The following is an 8,129-nucleotide window of genomic DNA, read 5'->3' on the forward strand; positions in this document are numbered from 1 at the left end:
AGGGTATCACAGGGAGCAGGGTATCACAGGGAGGAGGGTATCACAGTGAGCAAGGTATCACAGTGAGCAGGGTATCACAGGGAGCAGGGTATCACAGGGAGGAGGGTATCACAGGGAGCAGGGTATCACAGTGAGCAAGGTATCACAGGGAGCAGGGTATCACAGGGAGGAGGGTATCACAGGGAGCAGGGTATCACAGGGAGCAGGGTATCACAGGGAGGAGGGTATCACAGGGAGCAGGGTATCACAGGGAGGAGGGTATCACAGGGAGCAGGGTATCACAGGGAGCAGGGTATCACAGTGAGCAAGGTATCACAGTGAGCAAGGTATCACAGGGAGCAGGGTATCACAGGGAGCAGGGTATCACAGGGAGGAGGGTATCACAGGGAGCAGGGTATCACAGGGAGCAGGGTATCACAGGGAGGAGGGTATCACAGGGAGCAGGGTATCACAGGGAGGAGGGTATCACAGGGAGCAGGGTATCACAGGGAGCAGGGTATCACAGTGAGCAAGGTATCACAGGGAGCAGGGTATCACAGTGAGCAGGGTATCACAGGGAGGAGATAAGATAGGCCGCACTGCAACATGGGGAGTTGGTTTATCCCTCGAACAGAGGTTTAATAAGACATCATGGACATTCCCTTCAGTCTATACTAGTAAACAAAGGGTGTTGAACACACTGGTTTACAGGGAATAGGTATAGAAACTATACCAGATGGGGGGGGGGAAGAGAGAGAGAGAGAGAGAGAGAGAGAGAGAGAGAGAGAGAGAGAGAGAGAGAGAGAGAGAGAGAGAGAGAGAGAGAGCTCTATCTTTCTATCTTTCCTGCATTCTTCTGGATCAACACAGCTTACGCTCCAAGGCTCAGTCCACTGTGAGAGTGGAAGATGAAATGAGAAGAGAGACAGAGTGGCAGAGGATGGAAGATAAAGGGGCTGACATGGACTTAAAGCACACCAGTACTCAACCAACTACCTGTCTAAGGCACAGCAAAAACTGGCTGAGGTAAAAATAGAAGATTTTGAAGCTCAAACGTTTTATTCAAATAAAGTCCTTTTTTAAATAATATATCTGTTCTGTCTATTTTCTTTGGGTAGATATTCCTGCCAGCATGTTCTACTACGTGACAGCGACTCACTGGAGTAAAAATACCAGATGGCTTTATTCAGCAGGGAGAGATAAGCTTCCACAAACAACCATTTACCAACTGAATTAAATATGGATGAACGTATGCTACTGTAGGTGAGAACAAACAATAGGGGAGGATATCACAGTGTTGCCCTCCTCTCTCTCGTTTTCTCTCTCACTCACTCTTCTCGCTTTCTATCTATGAATCATCACTTTAAAATAAGTTTAAAACATCAACTATGAAGAGAGACATTAACCGATCGAGTTTTGTTTGGTGTGCGCTTGGAGAGTCAGTGCCTGTCTTTGAACTAATCCTCCTAGGTTGTAACTTGAGATCTGAGCATGTAGTTTGAATGTTTGCACAAATCTCCTTTCAACACTGATGTATAATTCAGACTACATTAGTGTTACAGATATCTGTGGCAGAGATCTTGCAGACAGCTCCTTCGAGTTCCGTGTCAGTAAAGACACTGAGACATGAGAAAGATCTCTGCTACTTCTACAGTGCATCACCTCATCAACACTCAACCACAACCTCATACATTTCTAGTGAGCAGAGGGTGTGGTCAAACATGTCAACTTTATCCCAGATAAAAACTGGCTTGATAGAGAGGGCATAGAGAAAGCCACAAAGAGAGGTAGAGTAGGTATAGTAAGGAAGGGTAAATGGAGGGAGAGAAAAATGGAGTGATGTTGTACAGTAGACTCATTTCATATTGTCAAATTTGATCAACCAAATGTTTAAACATATGATGGAATGAAACAGATAAGTAATGTATGGGCAGAGCAGTGCAAGATAAGAGATATATGGAGGGAATGAGAGAAAGAGAGAGAGAGAGAGATATGGAGGGAGTGAGAGAAAGAGATAGAGAAAGCAAACAGAGGTGTGCATATTGCTGAGGGGGTCAAAGTTCATCTGACCAACCCTTGTCCTCCCTTCAAGTGAAAACAAAAGACACTTAAACACGTGCGAGTGTTTGAGCGAGGAATGCCTATCCAAAGATAAAAACAAAACAATAATACTATTAAAAAATGAAACAATGATAATGACGTGACAGCTCAATGTCATTCCACTGCAGAAGCATCTAGAAAAGCAGAAGCAAACTAAACCTGTACCAGTGTGGAGAGACCAGACCTCCGGCTCTCAGGCCCCTGCCTGCCTGTCACCGCTCCCCCTTCCACCTTGTCTGTCACCCAAACATGTCCCCCTCCCACCAAGAACACACGGGGCTGTGCCAGACCAGCTGATTGGAGTGCTGAGAGGGACTTGTTAATAAATGGATTATCTCAATTTCAATCAAGGATTACAGTCCGAAAGTCAAGCCTGGCTACAGCGCTGACACAAAGCAGAATATTTTCTGTGCCTAAGAATAGACACCAACACAGACAGATATTACCCAGAACGCTTCGCTGTGTGTGTGTGTGTTAGTGTGAGTGTGTTACAACGTTGTTCTTGTAGGCGTCAGACCATCTGCAACGTCTTCAGATTTCTCTCTGCAACTACAGCGTCTCACACACACACACACACACACACACAGCCTACACAGCCTCAGTGCACTTGAGCGTTCTTCCCCTGGGTTCTAAAATCATTGGAGGAGAGTAAACGAGGTCTTGGAGGACTCACCACCCTATTTTTCTCACCAGTCTTTATCACTTACAGTAGATTAATGCATGAGAGAACCCTTTGGCAGAAGAATGAAGAATTAGAACATAGGACTTTAGATTCCGGCACCCGAACGGCCCAATCAGCAGTTTTCAGTGCCTGAGGAGGTTCCTCCATACCCCACCTGCATGGTGATGAGTTCCACAAATCTGGAAACTTCCATGGGGTGTCTCCTCGGTACAACCTCCATAATGCACCTATACACAGCACCAATAGAATCACCTGACTGGCTGGGAACCAAACCCCTGCAATATTGCATAATGTATCGTGTCCCTGCTTTTACCTATTCTACTTCATCCTCAGCACCCTCCTGTGTTCTGTTGTTCTGTAGTCTCATTAAGCGCCATGTACGAGAAGATGAAACGTATGAAATATTCTAAACCATCAGTGGTTTTATTTGACTTGATTGGCTGCTTCCACAGCGGGGCGTTGAGGCGATGCTGCTCAGTGCTCCAGGGAGAGGGGGCGCAGCCGAGGACAAGGGTTCACTGGGAGGATGAGGACGGGGGGGAGAAGTGACACCAAGTCAGGATGAAACGACGAGAGCGTGTGAGCGGGAAAGAGAGCGAGAGAAAGACGGCTGGGGGGGGGGGGGGGTGAGTTCAATAAATGGCGGAGGAGTGCAGGGTCTGAAGGTAGCACTGCACATTGCAAATGGGTTCAATTAAGACCTCGCCTAATTGAATTCTGGGGATAAGTGGAGGGGGCAGGAGTCATGGACCATGCATCACTGATGATCTTTCCAGTGCACAGAGCTCCGTGGATGAATGTCTTTTCTTCAAAACAAAGATTTCTGAAGAAATCTCTCCCAGAGGGGGTCGCTTTGACTAAATCCCTGAGAATCCTTTGGTAACACCTGTCTTAGTGTCTCTACTGAAACCTGAAGGGTTCAGTTCTGCACATCTCCACATGCTGCAGGAGGAGGAGACTCTCCTGGTCTAATGGTAGAGGTTCACTTGATGAGAAGGCTCAGTGTCTCTACCAGCTCTTCCTCTTGACAACTATAACTGAATGCATCCTCAAGAGTTTCCCTTGACAACGATTTTTCAAACAACATCTCCACAGACATGTTTTCCTGTCTGAAGCAGGGTTAATCTGAGTCCATTGTGTCAATTGCTCTCCCAGTGCCCAGACTACCAGAGCGTTCCACTGGGCTGTCTAGCTCACATCGCTAGAAATGGAACCTGACTCACATGTCAAACCTACAGTTAGACAGCTAGACACTCATTAACCAGGAGATCACGCCCACCAAACAACGGTGACTTTTATAAGACTTATGATACGTTTCACGGTAACGCGCGCGCGTGTACAGGCAGCCAACCGACCACACACACAGAGAGAGTGAAACACACATCGCTATGAACACACACTAGGGATGTTTGTAGCGGCAATGATCTAACGCTTTACAGTCTCTGAACGGCTGTGCTTAGTGTTACTCATTGAAAGCATACGCTACTTTGTCAAGTTTAAAAGAATATCGGTCTCTAATGACTACCAAACAAGTGGATCAAACTGAAATATTTCTAGCATTAACGACCACATGATAGCAAGGCTGTGTGTTTATGTCTATGTAAATAACATAATTATATCTGCACACTGCTTCCAAGACGGTTTATTTGGTCTCTATCAGGGTTGTGGTTTATGGGGGAACGCTAAGACATTTGTTCACAGAGCTACAACCTGGTCAATTTTAATGTGTAAAACCTAGTACAAACGACGCGTGACACCAAGAGATAGACGAGAGAGAACGCTGCATATTTTGGCACAATAGCGCGTATCTAACGTCACCTGCTTGTTCACAGAATGTCAGCACAATAGTAATCGGCGTGAACGCTTCTTGTTGAAACGATTCGGTTACCATCTAACAAAAAAGGAAACGAAACGGGTCCACGATAAAGGTTGCAAATTTCAAATTATTACAACAGCATACCTTCATTATGCCTGCCTCCTCCGCGACGTATTTCTCGTTTCTGTGTATGCTTTTCTTTTCCCTGTAGGGCTGCCTATATTGATTGGTCCCCTGGTGCTGGTGTAGCTTGGCGCTGGTCACTGCAGGTTGCGCTGTCTCAGTGAAGGTACTGAGAGGCGTGCTCTCGGGGAGCTGAAGGTTCCAAATCCATTACCCTGCGCAGACAATGAGAGAAAGGACGTGCAGCGGGGATGGAGAGACTGTAGTATAGTGGGTCCACGGCGACTCTGCTACAGTCAGTCAGACCGACGCGGTGACTATGCCTTCGGGCAGTAATAGGCTAATGGAACATAGGTCAAAATTACACCGCTTTCAGTACAGTACACTGCCTCTCTCTCTCTCTTTGCTTCTCTGCTGCCTCCTCATTGGTGAAGGGAATAAGGAAACGGTGATAAGGGAACCGAACGGGGGAGGAGGTGAGGGGGCCATAGAGGAGGGAACATGGTGTTGTAAAGGAAAGAAAAAAGACCGCCTTTGCTAGAAAGCGATTGGATAATGAGCTGCATGGTGGTTCTCTGAAACCTTCCCTTTATTCGCGATGCCTACAAGCATTCATTAGATACAAAATAAAATGTAAAAGAACCTCTTGCAAGTAGAAGCTACACGTCGGGGTGATATTAAAGGCTCGTATAAAAGCGGGTAATCTTTATTGCACGCGGCACAGATTTGCCCTTTGAACGACAAACCGACAACCCAAGCATTTTCATTCAGGTCATGCCGGGTGACGGATGGCTGGCTTCTCTCATCACCGAGAAATTCGATTGTAGATATTTTAGGCTATAAGGAGATCAGGTGAGAAGTGTATAGTAGACTTGTCAGTCCAGCAGTAGGGTTATTTATGGGATGTCGGCTTTCTTCATTTATATAGCATATTGTAATGAACAATGTGGTTGTTTCATCAGAATGATCTCATCATCTTCTCTTTGTCCCTTTGAATTTTTAATGGATTTTATATATATCTAATAAAAAAATATTATATTCATAAGTCCCACATCTATGAACCAATAAGGAGAGCTTTCTGAGGTCAGAAAATATCCAGAAGCAAGGGAAGTCATGCAGAGCAGATTAACTGACCAAGATGAAGCCATATAATAAATGATATGCTCAAGCCATTAGAGCATGTAATCATGTTCAGTATTCTCAGCAGTTCTATGTTCACTCCATCATTGATCACATCATGCATTCATGACATCATGCAATCACACTCAATCTTACTGAAGCTCATTAAGGTAGTATACCTTCTGTGGGCAACATGAACATCGAGAAGCCATGGTGTACCCCTCACTGTCTCTTTCTCACTCTCTTTATAGGCCTTTATCTTCTCTTATTTCTCCCTCCCTCCCTATCTCTCTCTCTCTCTCTCTCTCTCTCTCTCTCTCTCTCTCTCTCTCTCTCTGTGTCTCTCTCTCAGCCCTCTCTCTGTCTCTCAAACATACACTCACACACAAACTCTTACTTTGGGTTGCACATTGGGTTGCTTCTCGCCTTCATATAGCTGCTTCACAAGAATACTGCCATCAGATATTGTCACAATCTCTGGTGCACCAGTCACTAAAGCCATGATGACAGTCAATGACAACCAATCATAAGCTCATATGTGCTGTAGTGTGCTGTGTGTCCTCTGCAGCAGCCAGCTAGGCTCTCGTGCTGCACTAACGGCTGTGTTTCTGCTGACCTCAGCAGCAGAGACACAGCGAGGCTCCGCTCGCTCTCTTCTCCAGAGTTCTCTCCTCCCCTCAGCCTCTCTCCTCCCCTCATTTCTACTCTCAGCCCTCTCTCTCTCTCTCTCTTATCCTCAGTTCTCCTCTGCTCTCTCCAAAGCTCCCATCCTCAGATCTCCTCTCTCTTCATTCCTCCTCTCCCCCCAGCTCTCTCCTCTCCTCAGCACTATCCTCAGCTCTCTCCTTTTCTCAGCTCTCTCCTCTCCTCAGATCTCCCTACATTCAACACATTGAGTCTGCCTTGTGAACAAATTGTGCCAAGTAAATAAAGTTGCCTTGCCTCTTGTCCTGAGGTCTCTGCTCAGCTCCCTCTTCAGCTCTGCTCTGTGTTTACGCTTCCCCTCCTGTGATGTCTGGCTCAGGGAAAACATCCTCGAGCCAAACCAAGATAGCCCACTGGCACCACGTGTCCATGTGCAGTTTGATTAGAGGCAAGGCCTGGCTGTAGTGTATTATTGTGTGAAGTGTGTCCTTCAGTAGACCATTGGAGTTAGCTGGGTAGCTATGTGTCCTGATAGACCTTGACATGGGAGGCTGAGACACAGAATAAGAGACAGAACACCAGAGTCTGAGACGACACAAAATGTCACCAGAGATTCTTCATTCATGGGCTTGTCAGTTCTACCGACTCTACCGAATTACTGTGACCGTGTCACAGAAATCAGCCCATAGTCTGTTATGCATGACTGGGTTTATTAGTAGACCCCTGATCCAGTGATAGCCTGCAAGACCCTATAGGGCAAACTAAGGTTGTGAGTCTCTTCCTGCCAGTGACTAAATAAATGGTGAATTGAGCAGAGCAGGTTATACTGACCTTGACTATTGGTAATTCTATAGGAAAGATCCTCTATTGATTTAGCATGTCTATTGACTAGCCATCCCTTTGGAAGTACTGTGTGTCTTAGTAACCACTACTAACCGCACCTAACCTCAGACACACACACATACACACAAACTGAGAGAAGAGTGGCACTCATAAAGTATATATACGGTATGCAACCACACAGGCCATGCGGAGAACGCTGATGTTTCTATATTAGTAGCTGGCTGGCAGGCTAACTGCTTTAGTGATGAGGGAATCATTGAGGTAGCAATGACAGCCAGCAACGTGGGGTTGTGTGTGTGTATTTGTGTGTGTGTGGTATAGGATTGTGTGCGTGTGGTATAGGTGCGTGTGTGTGTATGTTTGTGTGTGTGTGGTATAGGTGTGTGTGGGAGGGGTATCGGTCTCCAGAGAGTGCGACAAGGACTAGAGCTCAGCCTGAGGAAGTGCTGAGTAGGCTAACCAGACATTAAAATGGAAGAACCTTAATTGCTTTACTCATCTATCTGGAGAACACCAATATTCAGGACCACACCACACACACATGCTCACATGACAGTGTGTAGTTGGTAGCTGAGTTAGCACCTCTCTGAGACTTCAGAGCCACCAACCAGAGAGATGCTAGCCCCAGGTCCTGACACAACACACTGTCTCACAGGCTCCATTAGTTCCTTGTGCAAACGTAATCGCACTGCATCATTGGGATATGGGTTCAAATGCTGCGGTAACGTGTCACATTACATGCAGAGATGGTGTGACAGTCATAGTCACAAATGATCACTCAAACAGTGTCCCCAACTGGTTGATATGTGCAAATGCATGTTT

The sequence above is a fragment of the Hypomesus nipponensis genome, chromosome 18 (genome assembly GCF_054491055.1).
Source record: "Hypomesus nipponensis isolate SF chromosome 18, ASM5449105v1, whole genome shotgun sequence".
Taxonomy (NCBI): domain Eukaryota; kingdom Metazoa; phylum Chordata; class Actinopteri; order Osmeriformes; family Osmeridae; genus Hypomesus; species Hypomesus nipponensis.